Source organism: Hypanus sabinus, chromosome 23, assembly GCF_030144855.1.
Source record: "Hypanus sabinus isolate sHypSab1 chromosome 23, sHypSab1.hap1, whole genome shotgun sequence".
Taxonomy (NCBI): domain Eukaryota; kingdom Metazoa; phylum Chordata; class Chondrichthyes; order Myliobatiformes; family Dasyatidae; genus Hypanus; species Hypanus sabinus.
This window is the reverse complement of record NC_082728.1, coordinates 16,144,545-16,170,720: the sequence shown is the minus strand read 5'-3', so window position 1 is coordinate 16,170,720 and position 26,176 is coordinate 16,144,545. Positions and strand designations below refer to the sequence as shown.

At 41.4% G+C, this 26,176-nt stretch overlaps 1 long non-coding RNA gene across 1 annotated transcript in view; it reads left to right on the top strand.

Moving 5' to 3' along the window:
* The window catches only part of LOC132380004 (uncharacterized), a 34,701-nt gene extending 21,095 nt beyond the window's left edge, over positions 1-13,606 (top strand). Inside the window, exons 2-3 of the long non-coding RNA XR_009507602.1 lie at positions 8,969-9,169; positions 9,927-13,606. This is a non-coding gene — a long non-coding RNA (uncharacterized LOC132380004). The remainder of the gene's footprint in view (positions 1-8,968; positions 9,170-9,926) is intronic.
* Positions 13,607-26,176: the final 12,570 nt, after the last annotated feature.

Here is a 26,176-nt window from a genome sequence, read left to right as displayed (position 1 = left end):
ATTTAGCCTTGAAAAGCCAATTGTCTGTTTAGACTGATTCTTGAGAGTATTAGCCTATTTAAAGTTTGAGTTATAAAATGGAACAATATTAAATTCAACATCTAAAATATGCAATGTGACCTAATAATATATTTATCACGATATATAATCATCACATATACTGTATATATTTATATACTTCATTCCTGAAGTGTTTATATTGGTAAAGATCCCACAATCAGATTTATTTTCTCCTTTTTGCTTTTGGCAAGTTATATAAATTTCATTAGATACCACAAATTGCTAAATTACACAATCAAACTTGGCACAAAATGTATTTCAAATGTATTGTTATTATTGAAACCCAATCAAGATGACAGTTACAAGAGCCACAAGAAAGCAGCAACCATCAACATCCTCCCTTCTTTCTGCTACCACTGGGCAGGAGGTACAGGAACCTCAGAACCCTCACCACCAGGTTCAGGAACAGCTATTACCCCTCAATCATCAGGCCCCTCAGCCAGTGTGGATAACTTCACTCACTTCAACTCTGAACTCATTCTATAACCTATTGACTCACTTTCAAGGACTTTACTACCTAGGTTCTCAGTGTTATTTAGTTGCTACTTTTTTTATTTTTAATATTAGTACAGTTTGTCTTCTTTTGCACATTGGTTGTTTGTCAGTCTTTGTGCGTAGTTTTTCATTGTTTCTATGTATCTCCGTGAATGCCTGCAAGAAAATGAATTTCAAGGTATATGTACTTTGATAATAAATTTACTGTGAACTTTTCTTATTTTACTGTGAAGGCCTGATATACAATTTCAGGATAGTATATGGGGGAATATATGTAACTCAATAATAAATTTACTTTGAACTTTAAATTTTGACTTAGCTGTTGTTGTATTGAAATTATCCTAGAAACATAGAAACATTGAAAACCTACAGCACAATACAGGCGCTTCGGCCCACAAAGCTGTGCCAAACATGTCCTTACCTTAGAAATTATCGAGGCTTGCCCATAGCCCTCTATTTTTCTGAGCTCCATGTACATATCCAGGAGTCTCTTAAATGACCCTATCGTATCTGCCTTCACCACCACTGCCAGCAGCCCATTCCAATCACTCACCACTCTCTGTGTAAAAAAAAACTTACCCCTGACAACTCCTCTGTAACTACTTCCAAGCACCTTAAAACTGTGCCCTCTCATGTTAGCCATTTCAGCCCTGGGGAAAAGCCTCTGACTATCCACACGATCAATGCCTCTCATCATCTTGTAGACCTCCATCAGGTCACCTCTCACCCTCCATCACTCCAAGGAGACAAGGCCGAGTTCACTCAACCTATTCTCATAAGGCATGCTCCCCAATCCAGACAAAATCCTTGTAAAACTCCTCTGCACCCTTTCTATGGTTTCCACATCCTTCCTGTAGTGATGCAAATAGAACTGAGCACAGTACTCCAAGTGGGGACTTACCAGGGTCCTATATAGCTGCAACATTACCTCTCGGCTCCTAAGCTCAATCCCACAATTGATGAAGGCCAATGCACTGTATGTCACCTTAACCACAAGAGTTGACCTATGCAGCAGTTTTGAGTGTCCTATAGACTTGGACCCCAAGATTCATCTGATCCTCCACACTGCCAAGAATCTTACCATTAATGCTATATTCTGCCATCATATTTGACCTAATTAAATGAACCACCTCACACTTATCTTGGTTGAACTCCATCTGCCACTTCTCAGCCCAGTTTTGCATCCTATCAATGTCCCGATGTACCTCTGACAGCCCTCCACACTATCCACAACACCCCCAACCTTTGTGTCATCAGCAGATTTACTAACCCATCCCTCCACTTCCTCATCCAGGTCATTTATAAAAAACACAAAGAGTAGGGGTCCCAGAACAGATCTCTGAGACACACCACTGGTCACTGACCTCCATGCAGAATATGACCCATCTACAAACACTCTGCCTTCTGTGGGCAAGCCAGTTCTGGATCCACATAGCATATGATTCCTAATCATACTATGCCTCTCCAAATGTTTATAAATCCTGCCGCTCAGGATCTTCTCCATCAACTTACCAACCACTGAAGTAAGTCTCACTGGTCTGTAATTTCCTGGGCTATCTCTACTCCCTTTCTTGAATAAGGGAACAACATCCACAACCCTCCAATCTTCCGGAACCTCTCCCGTCCCCATTGATGATGCAAAGATCATCGCCAGAAGCTCAGCGATCTCCTCCCTCACTTCCCACAGTACCCTGGGGTACGTCCCATCCGGTCCCGGTGACTTATCCAACTTGATGCTTTCCAAAAGCTCCAGCACATCCTCTTCCTTAATATCTACATTCTTAAGCTTTTCAGTCTGCTGAAGTAATCCATACAACTGCCAAGATCCTTTTCCATAGTGAATACTGAAGCAAAGTATTCATTAAATATCTCTACTACTTCCTCCGGTTCCATACACATTTTTCCACTGTCACACTTGTTTGGTCCTATTTTCTCACGTATTATCCTCTTGCTCTTCACACACTTGTAGGATGCCTTGGGGTTTTCCTTAATCCTATCCGCCAAGGCCTTCTCATGACCCCTTCCGGCTCTCCTAACTTCGTTCTTAAGCTCCTTCTTGCTAGCCTTATAATCTTCTACTTCTCTATTATTATCTATTTTTTTGAACCTTTCATAAACTCTTCTTTTCTTCTTGATGAGATTTACAACAGCATTTGTAAACCATAGTTCTTGTACCCTACCATCCTCTCCCTGTCTCATTGGAACGTACATACGCAGAACCCCACGCAAATATCCCCTGGACCTTTGCCACATTTCTTCTGTACGTTTCCCTGAGAAAATTTGTTTCCAATTTATGATTCCAAGTTCTTATCTGATTGCCTCATATTTCCCCTTACTCCAATTAAACACTTCCCGAACTTGTCTGATCCTATCCCTCTCCAATGCTATGGTAAAAGAGTTAGAATTGTGATCACTATTCCCAAAATGCTCCCCCACTGACAGACCTGACACCTGACCAGGTTCATTTCCCTATACCAGATCATGTACAGCCTCTCGTCTTGTAGGCTTATCTACATATTGTGTCAAGAAACCTTCCTGAACGCACCTAACAAGCTCCACTCCATCTAAACTCTTCACTCTAGGGAGATGCCAATCAATATTTGGGAAATTAAAATCTCCCAGCACAACAACACTGTTATTATTACTCCTTTCCAGAATCTGTCTCCCTATCTGCTCCTTGATGACCCCGTTACTATTGGGTGGTCTATAAAAAACATCCAATGGAGTTATTGACCCCTTCCTATTCCTAACTTCCATCCACAGAGACTCTGTAGACAATCCCTCCATGACTTCCTCCTTTTCTGCAGCTGTGACATTATCTCTTTTCATTATCTCATTAGCCCCCACCTCTTTTGCCTCCCTCCCTGTCCTTTCTGAAACATCTAAAGCCTGGAATTTGAAGTAGCCGCTCCTGCCCCTGCACCATCCAAGTCTCCGTAATGGCCACAACATCATAGTTCCAAGTTTTGATACATACTCTAAGCCAGGCATGGGCAAACTACGGCCTGCGGGCCATATGCGGCCCATTAAGCTTTTTAATCCGGCCCGCAGAACTTGATGAAATTATATTAATAAACCTTGTTAACGTTTTTTCCCCGCAATTCTGGCGTTTTCCCAATAGATGACGCACTCTATATACATTGACCTTTGTTGAGGTGCAACGTATTACTCCACATTTGCGCTTTACTCTTTGTTCGGCTCGACCTATTTGTGTGAACAGGCGTTCAGCATCATGAACATCAATAAAACCAGCCACAGATCCAAGTTAACTGACCAACACCTCAGATCCATCCTGAGAATCGCCACAACAAAACTAAATCCAGACTTTGATGCGCTGGCTAAAAAGGGAGACCAACAACACTGTTCCCACTGAAATTAAAAATAAGTTTCTTCGTTGTGTTATGTAAAAAATGCATTTGAAAATATTTTTTTCAATAAGCCTTACATGTTACATGTCATTTCTGTTAAGTGATGGACATGAGTAGTGCGCAGGTGCACGTACGTTCTCAAAATAAAAAATGCGCTCCAGATCAAATAACGTGCCCCGCATACTGGCAGAGTTCAGTGTTCTGTTTTTGTGCTGGTCGTTGTTGACTTTTGGCACAGGGGACAATTGAATAAGAAGGAGCAGGACAAGTAGACCTGCATCTCCTACTGTTTTTGAAATAAAGACAGTCAGGAGGAAAGTGATGATGATAATACCTTGAAGGATAACAGAATTTTCAGTGTTTTAAAATAATAACTGTTACTATTAAAAAAGCTGTATTTTATTCATTTAATTTTCAGTGTTTTAAAAGTCATTTCAATAAATAGCTAAATACCATGGGACTTCAAAGACAGATATTTTGTTGTAATGCATTTGTTCATTTTCAGTTGAAATTAAAGCACATGTTTTCTACATATCCATGATATTTTATTTTCTCTTATGAGGTGTATTACCAAAACACTCCGTCCAGCTGCTCCTGGTCCGGCCCCCCTGTCAAATTTTAGAACCCTTTGTGACCCACAAGTCAAAAAGTTTGCCCACCCCTGCTCTAAGCTCCTCCACTTTGTTTATAATACTCCTTGCATTAAAATAGACACATCGCAAACAATCGGTCTGAGTGCGTCACTTCTCTATCGCCTGCCTATCCTCCCTCTCGCACTGTCTCCAAGCTTTCTCTATTTGTGATCCAACTGCCCCTTCCTCCGTCACCTCACTTCGGCTCCCACCCCCGGCAATTCTAGTTTAAACTCTCCCCTATAGCCTGAGCAAACCTCCCCGCCAGGATATTGTGCAACCCGTCCTTTTTGTACAGGTCCCACCTGCCCCAAAAGGGGCATTGATCCAGAAATCTGAATCCCTGCCCCCTGCTCCAATCCCTCAGCCACACATATATCCTCCACCTCACCCTATTCCTATACTCACTGCCGCGTGGCACAGGCAGTAATCCCGAGATCACTACCTTTGAGGTCCTGCTTCTCAACTTCCTTCCTAACTCCCTGTAGTCTGTTTTCAGGACTTCCTCCCTTTTCCTACCTATGTCGTTGGTACCAATATGCACCACGACCTCTGGCTGTTCTCCTTCTCACTTCAGGATATGGTGGAAAGTTTGCGCAGTCATGCCCCGACAGTCATTATCCTCACTGCTGATGAGTTGACTTGCTCAAGGATTTGCTCCAGTTTGCATTTTGATTGAGATGAAGTCAATCAATGATGCTCTTTCTTTCACGTTTTAACTCCCGATTAGCTGCAAAATTTTTTGTTGAAATCCTCTTTATTCACCCAAAGCACTAGGTTTTCTTAGTTAGGATAAGAAGCAGCAAAAAAGTTAGATATTTATTACCAAGTCTTTGTTTTACGAAAAGTAATTCTATGTAGATTAGGTAGAAACAAGTAGTGAGTGAAAAAGGAAAATTCAGCTGAGGTTGGTAGAAAATGTGAAGAATCAGAAGTGAAGCTCATGGAATCTTAGCGTTCCACAACAGGGAAACAGTCCTTTCTGCCCAACTCATTCATGCTACCCAAATTGCCTACCTGAGTTCACTTAGACAATTTCTTTGACATTTCCTGGCGTCCCACTATGCTTCACAACAGCCTTCCTCCTAACGGTGACCTTCCTCCTAAGGGAGACCGTTTCGCTGAACACCTACACTCTGTCTGCCAGAGAAAGCATGGATCTCCCAGCGGCCACACATTTTAGTTCCACGTCCCATTCCCATTCTGATATGAATACCCATGGCCTCCTCTACTCTCAAGATGAAGCCACACTCAGGTTGGAGGAACAACACCTTATATTCTGTCTGGGCAGCCTCCAACCTGATGGCATGAACATTGATTTCTCTAACTTCCATTAATGCCCCTCCTCCCTTTCTTTCCCCATCCCTGATTTATTTATTCCCCCCTTTTTTTCTCTCTCTGCCCATTGCTCTTTCCCTGTTCTCCACCTCCCTCTGGTGCTCCCTTCCCCCTTTCTTTCTCCCGAGGCCTTCTGTCCCATGATCCTTCCCTTCTCCAGCTCTGTATCCCTTTTGCCAATCACTTTTCCAGCTCTCAGCTTCATCCCACCCCCTCCGGTCTTCTCCTATCATTTTGGATTTCCCCCTCCCCCTCCTACTTTCAAATCTCTTACTATCTTTCCTTTCAGTTAGTCCTGACGAAGGGTCTCGGCCCGAAACATCGACAGAGCTTCTCCTTATAGATGCTGCCTGGCCTGCTGCAATTTTGTGTGCATTGTTTGAATTCCCAGCATCTGCAGATTTCTTCGTGTTTGCGTTTTCCTCCAAATGGTGCTGAAAAGATGTTCTTAACAAGATATTTAACTCCTCAGCTGCTTAACGTTAGCTTTATGTGAGAACGGGCCATTGCTCAGAATCGGAAAAAGCTGAAGACTCAGCCAACCCTATCAAGGGCACCAGCTTCCCCAGCATCAAGAAGATCTGCAAAAGGTGATGCCACAAAAAGGCAGCATCCATCATTTAGGAGATGCTGTCTTCTTATTGCTACCGTCAGAGAAAGCTACAGAAGTCTGAAGACACACATGCAACGTTTTAGAAACTCTGACATCAGATTTCTGAACAGATAATGAACCCACGAATACTTCCTCACTATCTTTTGCTCTCATTTGCTTGCCTTACTTAATTTAAAATATTTATATCTATATATTTCTTTCTGAGGTTATAGTATTTTTAAAATATTGCTCTATACTGCTGCTGCAAAGCAACAAATTTCAGGACACATGCCAGTGATATTAAACTGTTTCTGATTCTGAAATGGTGACATACAGAACTGTGCAAAAGTCTTCAGCACATCTATATAGCTAGGATGCCTGAGACTTTTGCACAGAACAGTATTTGGAAAAGTGGATTGCAGAAGGAGTTTGAAAATCTGGCAGGAGCAAAGGATATTGGGAATGGTGGGAGTGGAGCGCTGTGGGAGGGGTGTGGGACCAGTGGCAGAGAAGGAGTGCCACAAGTTCCAGCCCTGAGACACCAGGCAAAATCATCTGATTCCAAACAATTAGTTTATTGGTCATGACAGGATGTCCCTCTGGTGCTTCCTGCTCCCTTCCCCCTTTCCCAACCATGATTTCGCCCCCTTCCCACTCTCAGTCCACAACAGAGACCCATATCAGAGTCAAGTTTATCATCATTCACACACGTCATTATTTTTTTGTGTGGTGGCAATACAGTGCAATACATAAAATTACTACAATACTGTGCAAATGTCTTAAGCACCCTAGCAATATATACTGTATATGTGACTGACTCTTGAACCGGTACTGTATGATTGACAAATCTGGAAGAACCATCAGCAACCATTATCCAACACACACATTAGCAGTCAGTGGAAAGAATCCTGGCCTATTCTCATACCAATTTAGGAGCTGTCATATCAGCCACACCCCTTATTTCACCTCCTACCCTCACCTTCCCCCACTACACCATCACTCCCACCAAATTACATTCAGAAATCTCAGAACTACCACCTAAGAAAAGACACCCAACTTTGATCACTGACAGTAGCGGACACCTTGCACTGATATTTCAAACCTGCAGTAACTCTGAAGTGCCCCTGAACCTCTTCCATGAAGCAATGACCAGGATACCAAAGCACCCTTGCACTCCCTTCGAGGAAGCGTCAGCAATTTCTTCTCATTATTCCAATCAATATTGATCCATCAGTACTGAGGGACCACTTTGGGTTATCTGGTTAAGTGAGACTTACTCGGATAGGAATCTTAGTCTGCATGGTGCATTTAGGCAAAGGACCTGTTTCCATGTTGTATGACCACATGACAGTATCTGGGCATTAACACATTGCTGATTCAGGGATCTTGCTGTGTACAACTTGCCTGTTTTGATTGTTTGTTTATAACAGATTCAATACAACAAAATAAAAAAATTCCCCCTACTCTTTTACCCTTCTCCATTCTGGCTCCCCTCTTACTACTTCTCTTCTTCTCACCTGCCTATCACCTCCCTCTTGTGTCCCTCCTCTTTCCCTTTCCCCCATGGTCCACTCTCTTCTCCTAAAAAATTCGTCAGCCCTTTACCTCTTCCATTCATCTCCCCCCAGCCTCCCTCTTCATCCCTCCCACCTTCCCCATTACTTGGCGTCACCTATCACCTGATCACCTGTCAGCAATTTGTGGGCACATGTTGCTCAAAATAAACAAGTAAGTTTGCCATTGATTGTAAATTACTTTTAGACTTCCTGAGTACATGACATTCACACAATTTGTAAATGTCTCCTCACGTATTAGGTATAACCTACTGAAGTTCCAGTTACCTGTTGGGGATTATCAATGTTCTAAACTGTTAAGCATTTATTTTTCCAGAACTGAGAAATTTATTTGCAGACACGACTGATATCTGGGCACAAATTATAACCGTGACTTTGTGACCAACAGAACTCTGCATCAAGAGCACAAATTTCTCCTAGAACACAGCCCTGCACTGAAAAATTGACTTTTTTTAAAAACTCAAGCCATATTTTAAAAACTACAAAATCAAAACTTTGCAGATGCCATAAATCTGAAATAAAAAGAGAAAAAAATGAACCTTGTGAACCAGTGTGGATAACTTGACTCACCTCGACATTGAACTGGTTCCATAACTTATGGGCTCACATTCAAAGACTCTGCAATGCATGTCCCCAATGTTATTTGTTATTTATTTATTATTATGTTTGATTTTTTTTCTTTGTATTTGCACAGTTTGTCTTCTTTTGCACATAGGTTGTTTGTCCGGCTTTGTTGCGAGCAGTCTTTCATTGATTCTGTTGTATTTCTTTGCATCTATTGTGAATGCCTGCAAGAAAATGAACCTCAGGGTAGCATGTGGTGATGTGTACCTACTTTGATAATAAATCTACTTGGCACTCTGAATGAAAGGTGCTCACCCTGAGACATTAACTCTCTTTCTTCGACAGATATTCCCTGGCCTGCTGAGTGTTTCTGGTACGAGAGATTGTAATGTTCTGAGTCAGAAGAAAGCTTACACCGAGCTCCGTTGGAACAGGTTCAGTACCGTGACACAGCACATAGTGGTAGTGCCTCAGGGCTCCAGCAGCCCAAGTTGTATATGATCTCTGATTCTCTCTGTGCGAAGTTTGCTCCTCCTCCCCATGATGGTATGGATATGCCTAGGTGCTCTAATTGCCTTCTGCATTCTACAGGCGTGTTGTTGGGGTGGGTAACTGGGGGTTGTAAACTTCCCCCCCCAGTGTAGGGGGTGGGAGGGAGAATCAGAGGAGTGGGAAGGAGCACATGTATGAGAAAGGGCAGAGGGAAAGAAGCAGGTTACACTCAGTAGACACTTTATCAAGGACCTCCACACCTGCTCATTAATGTAAATCATGTGGCAGCAACTCAATGGCTAAAAGCATGCAGACATGGTCATGAGGTTCAATTATTCTTCAGCCAAAACATCAGAATGGAGAAAAAATGTGATCTAAGTGATTTTGAACGTGGAAGGTTTGTTGGTGCCAGATGGGGTGGTTTGAATAGCTCAGAATCTGCTGGCCTCCTGGTATTTTCATGCATGATAGTCTCTAGAATCTGTAGAGAATTGCATGAAAACCAACAAAACATCCTGTCAGTGGCAATTCTTTATGAGAAAATGCCTTGTTAAAGGAAGAAGTCAGAGAATGGCCAGGCTGGTTCAAGCTGACAGGAAGGTGACAGTAACTCAAATAATCACACATTACAACAGTGGTGTGCAGAAGAGCATTTTTGAATACACAGTATGTCATGTCCCCTGCCTACCAGTTGCTAATGCATCCAGTTAGAATGTTCTCCATGGTACATCTGTATAAATTTGCTAGAATACAAAATCTCCTTTAACTTCTCATGAAATATAGTAACTGACATTTCTTCTTTGTCACGCAGGAACTTAAAAATAGAAACACTTTCCACTGCCGACCCCTCAATGAGAACTGGTGCGCGTACCCTCGACTGCCGCTTCTTGAAGTCCACAATCAATTCCTTGGCTTTACTGACGTTGAATGCAATGTTGTTGCGGCAGCACTCAACCAGCTGATCTATCTCACTCCTGTACACCGCCTCGTCACCATCTGAGATACTGCCAACAGTTGTGTCATCGGCAAATTTATAGAAGTAAACAGAACTGTTGAATTATGTGGGCTATCTCTGGACTGTAAACTTGACTAAGTCCATAAATAGGCTCTGTGGTAGATTTTTTTATTTGCATGGTTCTGCTGACAAGCTGCTCCCTGAATCTTGATTACTTCCAGCTTCATGAAATCAACACAATGGAAATTAACAAATTCTATAAAGGATATTTCCAGCTTCAGCAATTATTGTCTGTGAGGACAATTTGTAACTCATTTTTGTCTTGAACAAGAGTCTAAGAGTTGAGCAGGACAATTATGCAGCAAGACTGAAGAGAAAAACTGAAATTGTCAGTGTGCTTTCTGAATCTTCCAGCAGTTCATACAGAGTTATAACCAAATAGAACAGACAACTTCAAAACAGTACACAAGAAATAAACAATCAATTTCTTTAAAAGTCTCTTCAGAAAGGAGCACAGAAGTAGTGCAATGGTTAGCACAATGCTATTACAACTCAGGGTATCAGAGCTCAGAGATTAATTCCAAAGCCACCTGTATGGAGCTTGTATATTCTTCCTGTGACCACGAGGGTTCCTCCCACAGTCTTAAGCCTGATTTATACTTCCACGTCGCAGGTACACCGTAGGTAGCAAGTACCCTACGCCATAGGGTGTTGTGCACCTCCCCAAAAAAGTAACTCACGTGTCGCAGCAACGCAGACCGCAACAACTGTGATTGGTCCGCTTGGTAGCATCGTATTTTCTCCTACGCATTTCTGGTTGCTTCTTCTCCGCCGTGCCTGTAGACCAATGCGAAATAGATGAACCAAATTGTCAAATCTACCTGCCGACATGCGAAAATGTTTGAAATGCATTTCCTCCTCCATGTCTCTCATGAAGAAACTCAACACAGTGGCATAGAAACCCCACCGCCAACTAGCGTTTTGGCACACACCAACGCATGCGCACTATGGCGTAGAACGACGCAGAAGTGAAAATCAATGGCCTATGGCTACAGCGTAGCCCATATGCACAAGTATAAATCAGCCTTAAAGATGTATCAGTTGATAGTTCAATTGCTCATTATAAATTGTCCTGTGATTAGGCTGGTGTTAAGTAGCTGAGTTGCTCAGTGGTGGGGCTCTTTGGGCCAGAAGGGTCTGTTCCGCACTATAACTCTAAATTTAAAAAAATTAAGTAAAAATTGCGCTGTCATTTTGGCAATTCCATTACCCAAACTCATTGTCTCTACCACCAAGAAGGACACGAGCAAATGAAAATGCATGCCCCCTCCAGCCCCACACCACCCAACTTGACAACACGCTTTATTGTTGCTGGCTTTAAATCCCCAAACTCCAACACCATTACGAGAGAACCTTCGCCTGCATTCCCAGAAGGTACTTAACCACTACCTCCTAAAGTTCACTTAAAGATGAGTCAATAAACATTTGTCTTACCAGTAAAACCAAGAGCCTGAAAGAAAGAATGATTAGAAATATATACTATGCCCATGAGAGAAATTGCTCCTTACACTTTATTAGTTAAAGAAAAATTGACCACAACAGGAAGGGTAAAAATGTGCTCAACAATACAGCCCGGATGACTTCAGTGAGTTTATCCAGCAAGTAATGAACCATTCAGTTCAAGAAGGACTGATCTACATTCTATGCTGTTAGTTGACGATCCAGATGGTGACAGAGGCATTTGAATTGGCCTCAAAATATTTGGGTTAGGAAAGAACAAATTGGCAAGGATTCTCACTCTGATCACTGTCCAGCAAAGTGCGTGTGGCCAGAAAGAGGGAAAATACGCAGCACTAACTTACCTTAAAAACGTCTACAAGGCCTGAGCTGTAAAAGTAATGCATGCACAATAGCTATATAGGTTCCAGATGTCTTTTGGTGACACATTCTTGGACGGAAGGGGAGGTGGTTACTCCAAGACAAGATGTTCATTAAGCCTTGTGCAGACTTCTCTTTTAAAAATAAAATAACTAAGGTGGGTGGGGATAAAATAGAAAGAATAGGTGCTAATAGACATCTCAATATTGCAGTGCACAGGATGAGAGATTGAATGGCTGGAGGGAACCAGAGGTTATCTACTTGAGACAGATGCTATTTTAATGCATGACCAGTGACAGGTCAAGCATTAAAATTGCCTCTATTCACCAACCTTAAGCACAAAAAGCCAAAAAGTGCCTGAGTGGCACGGCCGCGGTGTGGTTAGCAAAACACTTTACAGTACAAGCAAGCCGGGTTCATTTCCTCTAAGGAGTTTGTACGTCCTTCCCGTGACTGCATGGGTTTCCTCAGGGTGCTCCAGTTTCCTCCCACATTCCTAAGACCTTGGTAACTTAGTTGGTTATTGTAAATTGTCAATGATGTCAGTGATTAGGCTAGGATTGAATTAGGGGATTACTGGGCCACAAGGCTCGAAGGGCCAGATGGGCCCAATCCAACTGTGTTTTTTTTAATAGAAAATGTAGAAACACCGAAATGTAGAACACTGATTTCACAGTACAGGCCTTTCAGCCCCAATGTTGTGCCTACCTTTTAATCAGCTCCAAGATCACTCGAACTGTTCCCTTCCTATGCAGTCCATAAGCCTCCACTTTTTTCTTTCATCCATGTGCCTATCCAAGAGTTTCTTAACAGTCCCAGGTATATCAGCCTCTACCACCACCTTCAGCAATGGATGCCAGGCACGTACCACCCTATGTGAAAAAAAACTACCTCTGACATCTCCCCAGGCAGCATTGTAGCTTTACAAAACAGACAACCTGGGTTCAATTCCTGCCACTTTTTATAAGTTTGTATGTTCTCCCTATGACCTCGGGGGTTTCCTTCGGGTGCTCCAGTTTCCTCCCACAGTCTAAAGATGTACCGGTTGGTAGGTTCATTGGCCATTGTAAATTGTCCTATGATTAGGCTAGGATTAAACATTGGGGGATTGCTGGGTGGCGTGGTTTGGAGGGATGGAAGGGCCTATTCCATGCTGTATATCAATAAATAAATATTTCTTCCCCAATGTCAGCTTGCAGAGAAGACCTGATGGGCCAAATAGCCTAATTCTTCTCCTATATCATATAGTTTAGATCTTCCTCCATGTACCTTAAAAAGATGTCCTCTACTACTAGCCTTTGTTGCCCTGGTAAAAGCTGCTCATGGTCCTCCAGATCTACGCTTCATCTTATCACCTCTCCACTCCAGAGAGAAAAAGCCTAGCTCTCGCAACCTTTCCTCATAAGACATGTTCCCTAATCCAGGTTTCATCCTGGTAAACCTCCTCTGCACCCTCTCTAAAGCTTCCACATCCTTCCTGTAATGAGGCAACCAGAACTGAACACAATATTCCAAGTGTAATATAACAATTTTTTTAGAATAGCAACATAAATGACAATACGTGATAATATGATGTATTGCATCTCTCAGAAGAGACTCAAAGTGCATATTTTGTGCATTGTCTAATATTTCTGTCAGCAGGCCTGGCCGCCATCTTGTTAATGCCATTTTCTAGAATGAGTTACAATGAATGACAGTATTATCATTAGACAAGGCAGACATTTTGCACAACGATTGAGTTTGGTCGTATGGCAAGAACAGGACTGAGCAATTAAATCTTTGTTCCTATTGTGCCATTCAAAGAGATTGTGACCAATTGTTTATATATTTCAATGTTTTACCTTAGGAACACATCAAAGAACAAAGAACAGAAGAGCAATAGGTCTTTTGGCTCACAATGTCTGCACCAAACACAATGCTGAAATACATTAAAATTATTTTACTTGCTTGTGATCACATCTTCCCATTTCTATCCTATCCATGGTGTTTTAAACTCTGTATTTACATCTGTTCCAGGCATCTACCAGTCTCTGTTGAAAATCTTTTCCACCTCTCAATTTAAGTACATCTCCTTTTGTTCTGTGCAAAAACGAAATACTGGGGGAGCTCAGCGGGTCGGGCAGCAGCTGTGGAGCCAAAAGTACAGCAGACACTTCAAGTTGAGACCCTTCATCAGGATTCATTGCAGCGTCCTAATGACCTGAAGCGGGTCTCAGCCTGGAACCTCAGTCATCCTTCTTCCTTCACAGCGCTGCCTGGCCCAATGACCTCCTGCAACATTTGCTGCACGTTCCAGCAACTGCATTCGCTTGAGTCTCCTTCTTGTTTCAATTTCAGTTGAATTCAGAGGCTGACAGGAGCCCAGTCATAATGTTATAAAATTACGATGAGCTTAGATAGAGAAGACAATCAGAATATTGTTCTCAGGTAGAAACATCAGCCACTAGAAAGCAGGGATTTGAGATGAGAGGGGGATAGTTCAAGGAAGATGTGCAGAGCAGTTTATTTCCAGAGACTGGTAGGTGCCTGAATGGGCTACCAGGGATGGTAGTGGAGATGGATGCAATAGTTGAATTTAAGAGGCTTTTAGATAGACATATCAATTATTAGGGAGTGAAGGGATATGCATCATGCAAAGGCAAAAGAGATCTGGTTTGATTCAGCACTGTTTTCGGTGCAGAGCTCCTGGATCAAGGAGTCTGTTCCTATTCTTTACTATTCTATTCTTTCATGTTCTAAGGCCTGATTAGAAAATTTCAGGAAAACACATAAAATTAATTATTTTTATCCTATGATGGCATACTTGTCCTTGGAGGAATAACTTCACTTCAGGCTGAGAGAGTAAAATGACTTTAATGTAACCAATGGCAACAAAATACACCCTCTTTCTCTCCACCCTACTATGCTAGGAGCTGAACTCTCTGCCAACAATCTACTGAGGCTTGAGCAGGTCATCTTTTCTCTGCCAGGTCCTTCTCATGTCTGACAGGTCTTTTAAGATCGAATCTGCTTGCCATAAGGAGCAGTAATTGCATCTCCAGCTCCCACAGCTTTTCTGATCTATGTTTCATACCCTCTCTACACCCAATAATTCCCAAACTGATCTGAGCAAACAGGCTTCATCTCGTTTCCTGTCTTGTCTGGCAACTGTTTGATTGTTAACATCATGATTCTGATTTATACTTCAGGAAGTTGAACACAGTTTTAATAATCACAAGAGGACAGCCAGACAGACATACTTTATTTATCCCAAGGGAAATTGGGAAATTGGGAAGATGGTGAGACCTTCCACTTGAATGGGGTTTAAAGGTGGGAAAACACTTTAACTCTAGTTATAACTTCACAATGGAGTTACTTGCTAAGTGGGAAATTTCAAACTTTCCAGCACTGTTCCCTCCAAGCCCAGCGTGTGCACAGCCACGCGGTAACTAAAGTGCCCCTGCACACGTGGCCCTTGTGGCCGCACAGCTGGAACCAGATGCAGCTAGAAAAAAGTTTGTGAAACGTGGAAGATTGTCTTTGCTGTACTATATTTCATTTCCCATTCAATTAATAAATAAAATCAAAACTATGTAAATTTTCAATTTTCATCCTAAATATTCATGGTGTGCATATTACAAAAACAAAATTTAAAGTGCCACGCAGTTCTCAGGCCATGTGAAAATTTCCTGCTCAGTGCAATGGTTGGTCCACACAACTGTGAAGCAAAATTAGAAGGAACATTGCTTTTGAGCAGCTGGCCTCTGCTCCGATTTAGCAAACCACAAATTGAATGAAATGCCATGTCAAACAAAGTCTTTTTCTATAAGGTTTTAAGTGACCCAATAATTTTTGACTATGAAATTTCTGAAAGTTCTAGGGCAGAGCTCCAGAAGCTTTACTTTATGACAATATTGCAAATATGATAAGTCATGTGGGTCAGACAGATATCTCCTTCACCTCCCCCATCCCACCCTTTTGTGTTCACACATGCTGGGTGAACTACAAACTATTTCTTCAATGGAACCATCTGCCCAAACCTGTTACTGCAGGTACAGTTAACTGCTCTACCTGCAGTAACTGCTACAGGCTACAGATTAAGTCCTCTTTTGAAAGCTTCATGCTGACATTTTACAGATTTCTCTGTTTCTCTCAAATAGCCTGATGATCACATGGTCAGCTTTACCTGAATCTAAGATTTTGCTGACGTTCCAGTTTCTTCCCTTCAAGCACTAAAACAAACTCCATCTGGGATGGGATGAGCTGAGAACTTGCTAGAAGTTCTGCAGGGAACCGCTGGCCAACTATGATGAGTGTATCTTGGCAAATCTGAACTCTTGATCTACTCATGTATTCATTCCTTTGAGTTCAGAGATATTATGGAGTCACAGAATACTACAGCATAGAAACAATCCTTTTGTCCATCCATGCCGATCCAGTCATCTGCCTAGTTACATCTACCTGCACCTGGACCATATCCCTCCAAACCCTTCCCATCCATCTATCTATCCAAGTTTCTCTTACTGTTACAATTAAACCCACATCCACTGGCAACTCATTCCACACTAGCACCACTCTCTGAGTGAAGATGTTCGCCCTCAGTTTCCCCTTGAACGTTTCACCTTCCCTTCTCAACCTTTGACCTCTCATCCTAGTCTCTCCCATATTCTGAGCAATTCTGAGCTGAGGGTTCAATAAACTGGAATCCTGTCACTAAGTTTTACATCAGTCATGCCCTGCATGTTCAATGTCGCCCCAGACACTAGCTCCAATAAAAGGGTAATATTTTAATATTAATGTTTTCAGCTAATTTCTTTTTACTTTTTTTTAACTATTAAATTATGTTGCATGCATTTCTAAGAATTTATGATCATCAGAGATGTTTCATTTTCTGTGAAATAACAGATTTGTTTTTTAATTATATTCTATTATTTCTATGGTCGCCACTACTGACAGAATTCTTTTTAGACCTCAGACTAATCTGATATATTGAAATAAAATTCTTCAGTTGAAATAATGGGATTTAACCTTGCATCTTTGGATCACTAGACCTTTCCTTTGAGTTCTAGCCAATTAAGGTAACAAATATGCTAACAAATTGTCAGTTGTTACTGCAATTTACATCAGTTTTCATCTGCAATTTAAAGTTAGCAATTTTCTATAGTTAAGTGTTTAAGTTCATCCGCAATTTAACGTTAACAGTAGCAGATGGTAAGATCATTTTTTTTTGGAAGACAAAACCAAATTTGGACCCAAATGGCCCAACTTCAAACTGGCTGAACCTTTCACACTGTACGTTGGGGTGGATGATCGACACGTGATGACAAACATACATTTAGAAGAAAGTGGCCGGCTTTTATCAAGGAGCTTAGTTTTAAAACAGGATGCTGGAACTAGCCCAGGAAATTGCTTTCTGCCACAAGTGCCTTATTTGGAAATAGGATCAAAATGAAGCATGTTACCTTTAGTGGACCATTGAGGGTTTAACAATGGGGGATTTCCTCGCTAATTAATAATTGTTATTGCTGTTTCAGAATGAGTCAGCAATTGAAATGTAAAATAAGGGAACAGCAGAAAATGGATAGCATGGGACTTCTGTGCCAGTAGCAAGCAGCTGGAGCCTTTGCCACAGCATTTGTCACTACCCATAGTGAGTCTATATTTTAAATCGGCAACATCTGTGCTCATTCATTTTAAAAATCAAAATAATGAGTAAACCACTTATCCAGCATGAATGAAGCATGCGACTGTAAAAAGAATGAAATTCAATTTCCGTATAATATTCTAAAGCTATTCTGTTTCATATACTGCTAGCTTAAAAGCAATCAGTCGAACATGTTCACAATAAAATCTGCAGATGCTGGAAATCTAAAGCAAAACACACACACAAAATGCTGGAGGAACTCAACAGGCCAAGCAACATCTACGGAGAAAAAGTAAACAGAGACACTTTATTTGGATGGAAAAGGAAGGGGGGGAAGGAGAAGGTGGGAGAAGGGGAGGAAGAAGTGGAAGGTAACGGGTGATAGGTGAAACCAACAGAGAGGGAGTGGGTGATGTAAAGTGCTGGAAAGTTGATTGATGAAAGAGATAAAGGGCCAGAGAAGGGGAGGACAGAAGACCATGGAAGAAAGGGAAGAGGGAGAGGAGCACCGGAGGGAGGTAAAAGGCAGGTAAGGTGAGGAGGTGCGAGAGGGAAGCAGGAATGGGGAATGGTGAGGGAGAGGTAATTACTAGAAATAAGTTTCTAATATGTTGTGATTCAGGTGTGTATATACAGCTCCATATCCTGCTTCCCAATTAAGTGAAAACAGAAGACACAGTTCGACTGCATCTATACAGAGTGATTCTGGGAGTTACAGAACAGGAGTAGATATCGTGTAACCAGGTGACCATCAAATGCTATTCAGTATCGTTAAAAGTGCACTTAGGCATTCATCCGGGTAATGCTAGAATAGTTGGCTGTGCCTTTAAGTGGAGATGGTGATGTCATTACGCACATGCGGGATAGTGGGGAGACCATTTTGTTTTCTGCTGCAGAAGCTGATGGGGTGTTAGAATCAAGTTCCCCCCCCCCCCCCCAGGGTACAGGGCTTAGCGAGGAAAGGTGAGCATTAATTTATAATATCCATGTGAATTTGTTTATGCTTGTTGGCAAATCGAGAATATCAGTAATTTGACATGTTTTACATGTGGATGCTTTAGATTATCACGAGCAAAGAACTCGACGCTGGATAGCGTGGCTTGCAAAGTTCCTCACTGGCCAAGTAGGTCGGTCTTCCTGTAATTTAACTACCAGGCAATAGCTTGTAAAAGTTGTGCCAAAGTGTACCTTTTGTCTAACTTTATTGTATCATGACTGATTGTGCATGTAACCGCGTAACGTGAATGTTTAGTCTCCGTTCGGGGGTTCAGCACGTGTGTACTAAAGAGTAGTAGACGTCTTAGATGAGATGTATTCGCTTACATTTTTCACTGCTATGGATAAGGTACAGGGTTGGGGGGGATTCTAATGCCGTTCGTATTGTGTTTCTTCAGAATTGCCACTACCGTATTAGTACTGTATTAGTTTTGTGCGATTTTCTTTGTAATTTTTTATACTGCATAAGCAATTGGTCGAGACACCAGTTAAAGGTTAACCGCAGATTGTAACTGCAGCGCCAGATTGTAAAGTCGTTCATTTTGTTTTAAGACCCTCTTCTGGCACTTAAACATCTTAAACAGATAAAGGAATTAAAACCCCAAAAATGTATTTTTTGTCCTGAGTGTGTACTTTTCCCCAAACTACAACAATTGTTTTTGGTCAATTTTAAAAATTGGGTTATTCAAGTTTCTTGCTTTGTGACTGCCTATAAGCAGACAAATTTCAAAGTGTGTAATTTATATAATATTTGATAATAGCTGTGCTTTGAATCTTTGATTGTCAAGGTGGAGTGTGGTACAACAATTTACAGAATACTTCATAGTCAAAATCTTCTGCAGTGTTTGTGTTCCCTGCCTGGCAGCCATCCCTCGCTGAGAGGTTTGAACTGACTTTGGGGGTTGCAGGAAAGCCAGGAATTTCTTGGTAACACTGAGTTGAGATATATGAAGTGTAAAAGAGATGCAGAAGCTGATATCAGAGCACTGGAAAATGATGCTGGAGAAATCGTACTGGGGCAACAAAGAAATGCCAGGTGATCTCAGTAAGTATTTTGCATTAGTCTTCATTGCTTCATGGCCAGCAATTACAGAGTGTTGGGGGCAGAAGTGCTACTATTAAGGAGAAGGTGCTTGGGAAGATGAAAGGTCCAAAGGTAAATGAGTTGCCTGGACCAGATGGTCTACTCCCCAAGGCTCTGACAGAGTTAGCTGAAGAAGTTGTGGAGGCAAGAGGTGGTGAATCAATAGAACTGAAGTTCACAGTGGAGGCCAAGTCATTGGGTGGGTTTAAACCAAAGATTGATAGTTTCTTGGTATGTAAGTGTGTCAAAGGTTATGTGGAGAATGGGGTTGAGAAGTATTATATATAAATCAGCCATGAGGAATAGATAGCAGACTTGATGGGCCATTTGACCCCATTCTGCTCCTATATTTTACAGTCTTATGGTCTTATTTGATAGATTACTGATGGGCGAGGGTATCAGGGAATTTGGGCTTGTGGAGTCAATGGGAAGCAGTGAGATTATGGGTCAATACAAGGACCAAGGAAACAGGAAGAGATTGTCAAGGAAGCCAAGAATCAGGGGAAGAAAGAGCTGACACTATGATACACTCCCTTTCTCAATGGAAAGCCCACCCTCTCCTTAATAATAGCAACCACACTCATCTCTGCCCCCAACAACTCCATGTTTCCAGCTGAATCCTGCACATACTCATAACTGATTCTGGGATCAATCTGCCAACAGTCCCCATGACTGCTGCCAACTGTGGTCAGTCTCCATTGATCACAGTTCCTTTGTGGCTTCTAGTTCTCATTTTTAAGACTAAAACCCCACTTGCTGTAAAGAGTCATAATTGCACTCGGCACTTTGATCTAGATTTTGTCCATGAAATCTCCATAACCGCCCCTCCTGTGCTAAGTGCTTTCCCCCACTACACTGTTTTCCTCTCCTGCCTTGGATTGGCATCATCTGTTTAAAACAATTTTTGTCATCATTTATTTATGTTGTATCTATTATTTTAGGCCAGATTTTTTTGGGGGGGAGCAATGTAGAGAACATAAATAGTTGGAAGAGAACAATAAAGGGGGATGTCAGAGATAGGTTCTTACATAGAGTGACAGAGACTCTTAATAGGCACATGAGTGACAGAAAAATGGAGGGCTATGTAGGTGGGATAGGTTAGATTGATCTTAGAGTAGGTTAACGGGCAGGCACAATACTGTGGGTCGAAGGGTTTGTGCTGTGCTCTACTGTATGGTGTTCTATGTTCTGTAAGAGTTGAGGGCAGAGATGGGAGAAGGAGAAGGAAGTGGAAGGACTGGGAAAGATTAACAATAATACAGTGAGGTGTGTGGAGTCACCAGGGCGATAATGGAGAGAAGCTGAGGACTGGGGGAGCAAAGTGATTGGAAGGGGAATACAAAAATGAATAGAAAAAAACAGTCTGGAAAGCTGAAGAGATTGGTAGGAGGGAGGCAAATGGTTGGACAGGAAAGGCTGTGTTAATGGAGGGATTGTGAAAATGGGGGTGTACAAGGTCATGGAGAGATCAGGGAAAAACAAAATGAAAGAATGGTGAAATGGAAGACTGAAATGGTCAGTTGACAAAGGTAACAATAATCGTGAGAGGCTTGAGCTTGTCCTTTGCAGCAAATATACACTCAGTGACAACTTTATTAGGTACACCTGTACGCATTAATGAAAATAACTAATCAGTCAATCATGTGGCAGCAACTCAATGCATAAAAGCATGCAGACACGGTCAAGAGGTGTAGCTGTTATTCAGAACAAACATCAAAATGGGGAAGAAATGTGATCTAAGTGACTTTGATTGTGGAATAATTGTTGGTGCCAGATTCGGTAGTTTGAGTATCTCGGAAAATGTTGATCTCCTGGGATTTTCACACAAAACTGTCTCTAGAGTTTACAAATCTAGTGTGTGGCAGTTGCGTGGGATAAAATGGCCTGGTAATGAGAGAGGTCAGACAAGAATAGCCAGGCTGGTTCAAGCAGCAGTGGTGTGCAGAAGAGCACCTCTGAACACACAAAACATCAAACCTTGAAGTGGATGGGCTACAGCACAAGAAGGCCATGAACATAAACTCAGTGGCCATAGTTTTTGGTACTGGAGGTACTATTAAAGTGGCCTTTGGGTGTACTTTGAATACTTTAAATAATCATTGAGAAAATTAATTCCTTCATTGATTCATTGAAAAAGAATAGATCTTTTCGATGGTTTATAGTGGACCTACACCACCCCTGCCCCTGGCACTCCTTCTCTGCCACACCCCTCCATGGCACTCCTCCCTCACCTTTCCCAACTTCCTTTGCTTCTGCCAGATTCGCAAAACCATTCTCCGCTCCACCATGACAAATACAGCACTATGCAAGTATGTTTGCCTGAGATTTCTGCACAGTACTCTAAATATAATATGTAATTATCATTGGAAATATCTAATTGGTCTCAGTATTTGTGCGGATAATGAATTCCAGCTGAGAATGCAATTTCCTGCAGATATCACTTCTTAAGTAATAATTATTACTTCTAAATTGAGCATTCTCTTGTATTGCAGTCTGGGAGTAAAGCCCTCAATGTTCGTATTAATTTTCTGTCACAATGTTGTTTCCTAAGGGTTTTTGTTTAGATCTTTACCTTTCTTGATATTTATTAAAATTAAAAATATTGAAAGCCACATCTTACTTGTTGACTAGAACCTTTTCAAAAGTTTGACAAGGTCATGTAAACAAGATATGGTTGTCCAGATTGATTCCAGTCTATTAAGATAGGGTTTTAATGTCCTCCAAAGCATACAAAATCACTAATCCCTTGAATTTTCCTTGGTTATTTGAGGTTTTAGCATGAATCATCAGACTATTCAGATTATCTTCATATTTCATGACATTTGGTGAGATTAAGATCAGAAAAATCATAAATTAGTTTTGACCACCTGCCCTATTATTCTTTTTCTGGGTTTTTTTTCACAAATTTTAGCTGATAGCAACCTTATGGACCCCATGGGTCTTGTGCCATCTTACAACACTGGAGACACTACAATGTCAAACTTGTTGATGATAGTGGAGAGAAAATCAGCTCCTCCTTACCAATGGAGAAATGAATCTGTCTTTTCCAGGAGTAGAGTGGGAGTAGGGACAGGAGCACACGGCAATACAAAATCACAGACTGACAGCTAGGGGGAAGCACACAAAAAGACACATTTCAACTGGAGGTAGTGATGGGATCTGATCACACGTCTGTAGTCCTGCCTCATCTGTTAATGGCTATGAGCAAATAAACACAAAAGGGGCAAGGGACGCTCCAAGAATTTCCTCACCCTTAATTCTGGTGGGCCCAGTACGTGAGGAGTGAAAACAAGACTGCGATATTTGTAAAGGTATTCATCCGGAGATGACAAGGAAAGGATTTAAATTTTGTGTGTATAAAGCACTCAATTTATTCAGGAGGATTTAACTTGTCTTCCTCCTGAATAAATTGCCCGAGTGCTTTGTACACACTAAGGGTTTAAGGAGAAAACAACACATCTGTAGAACTGAAGAGCCAGCAGAACTTCTGGCAACTTTAACATATAATATTATCATTGTGTGTTGTTCTGCTGAGTATTCCAGGATTGCTATGTTGCCGCCAGAATGTGTGGCCATACTTGCGGGCTGCCCCCATCACCTACTTGAGTGTGTTGGTTGTTAATGCAAGTGACACATGCCGCTGTATGCTTTGATGTAGATGTGGTAAGTAAATCTGAATCGGAGCCTGAATCTACCCAACAGCATTGAAATTTTCACAGGAAGACATGCTGAACAATTTTATGAGGCGCTTCACCTCAGTACCCTGCCTGCACATTCAGCCCCAGTCTTCATCGTAGCCTTGAAATCCAATATCCTTAGTCAGCACTTGAATGAATGTGGCACCAAGCTTATCCTGTTAAAGCCAACACCAATCAAAGTACTTCTGTAGAAACTTGCATAAAGAAAGGAAGTTGCTTCTGCCAGGTCAACCATCCAGCCCTGGAGTTCCCCAGGCCCTGAGCCAACCATCTTCAGCTGCAGCATTGAAAACCTTCCCTCTACAATATGAGCAGGCTTTTTCCACTGAGGTAGGGTGAGACTAGAACTAGAGGTCACGGGCTAAGGCTGAAAGGTGAAGTATTTAGGGGCAACATCGGGGGGATCTTCTTTTCTCAGAGGGTGTTGAGAGTGTGGAATGAGTGTGTAAGTTGTGGATGAGGGATCGATTTCAACATGTAAGAGAAATTTGGATATGTACGTTGATGGGAGGGGCATTGAGGGCTATGGTTTGGGTGTGGGTCAATGGGACTAGACAGAACAATAGTTCAGCATGGACTCAATGGGCCTGTTTTTGTGCTGTGGTGTTCAATGACTTTATGCCTAATAACATTAATGCTGGGGTTGTTCTCTGATTCTTACACAAAGCTTAATTCCAACCATTGCTCTCCAGAAATAGAGCAGTCGATGCCTCCTTTCAGCTTGCAGTCATGGGGTAATAAGGGCAAAATATCTTTTGTACCATACAATTACCAGACAAAGGGAGAGGGAGAGTCACGGCACCGTGCAGCACAGTAGTGTAGCAGTTTAGTGTAACACTTCACAGTGCCAGCTGTACGATCGGGCTTCACTGCCTGTAAGGAGTTTGCACGTTCTCCCTGTGACCATGTGGGTTACCTCTGGCTGCTTCAGTTTCCTCCTCTTATGTTCTGTAAGTCCAAAACATAAAACTAATTGAAAGAGAAACACAGAGAAGGGAGATGTGTGTCTTTCTTTTATTTTTTCATTAGTGAGGCACCTACATATGATGTGGTAGCATGATGACGTTTACCATTCACGTACTTCTATATATAACCCATAATACATTATTTAACCAAACAAAATATGTTTAATCAAACAATATAGTTACAATATTATTCAAATATTACTGAAATATTAGATACACAACACTTCCCACATTCCAAAGACATACGAGTTTGAGTTGGTAAGTTGTAGGCATGCTACGTTGGTGCTGGAAGCACAGGAAAACATTTGCAGGCTGCGCCCCAAACAACCCGAGCTGTGTTGTTTGTTGACAACTCTTTTCACAGGATTTTTCAACGTTTCAGTGCGCTTGTGAGAAATAAAGCTAATCTTTATCTTTATCTTTTTCTACCCAAAGACATTTGGCATTGCCATCGCCTAGTCAATAGACATTAATACCCAAGGAGCAACAACTGTCAAACTCTCAAAAGAACTAGCCAGATAAATTCTGTGACTGCAATATCAGGTTAAAGGCTGAGCATCCAGTGGTGAGTGATTCATCTGCTGACACCAATTGCCTTCCCATCATTTACACAAGTGTGTTGGAATGTTCTCCTGTTGCATGGAAGAAACGAGCTCCAATAAAATTTAAGATCCTCATCATCATATCAGCTACTGAACTGACCTCTTGATTATCATCCTGCCCCCACTAGTCACAATGACTCTAGTGTGCTTTATCAAAACATCATTTATATAGTACCTGGAGGAAAATATCAGCAATCTGTCACAGCTGCTGGCTCCAGGACGAGGCAGTAAAGAGGAAAAACTCTTTAGAAGCAATACCAACCTCGCAAGAACAACTGATGATGAGCAGTAAATGCCACTGGCACCCATATCCTGTAAATTAAAGCATTTTCAATGTTTTATGTTTTTTATCAATGATATGGTGCAATCTGGTGTATGTACTCAACCTGTCAGTTTCGTCTGTAACAATGGTAAGTGTACAATAAAATTTGTTTCTTGTTCACAGAATGGAAGCAGATTCACTAGTAAGTTTTCATGTGTTTTTTATTAATTCCAAGAATAATGTGTCATGAAATGTTTTTGAATATTTCAAAATGTTTGCAGCATTTATTAAGTTTTTTATATCTTCCTTTCGTTTCCTGACTACTTTATATAACAGCAAAAATTCAGTTTTAGGAACTGTTTATATTTCAATAACCAACCGTTCTCTGTTGTTCATACAGTTCTCAAAGTTCAAAGTAATTTTATTATCAAAGTACATATATGTCACCATAAACCACATTGAGATTGAGTTTCTTCCAGGTGTTTACAGGAAAAGAAAGAAATGCAATAGAATATATGAAAAGGTGTACATAACAAAGACTGAAAAACAGCCCATGAGCAAAAGAGGACTAATAGAACAAATAATAGAAAGTAAATAAATAATTAATACTGAGAACATGAGTTATGGAGTCCTTGAAAATGACACCATAGGTTGGTGAGGCTCTTCATTGGTCAGGCAAATAAAGTTATCCACGCTGGTTCAGGAGCCTGATGGTTGTTGGGTACACTTTACATTTTGCGTAACTAAATACTGAAGTTTGAAATTATTTTAAACCTGGTAACTTCGGACTTTCTCCAAGAGCCTTTATTCACATATGAAACCTCCCTTTAGGTTTCCCAGTAATACTGCTCACCATCTTATTAGCCATTTATCCTTCACCTTTAAGCACAAAATGTGATGGGTACACCGCAGTCCATCACAGATAAAGCCCTCCTCAGCAGTGAGTACATCTACAAGGAGAGTTGCCACAAGAAAGCAGCATCCATCGTCAAGGACCC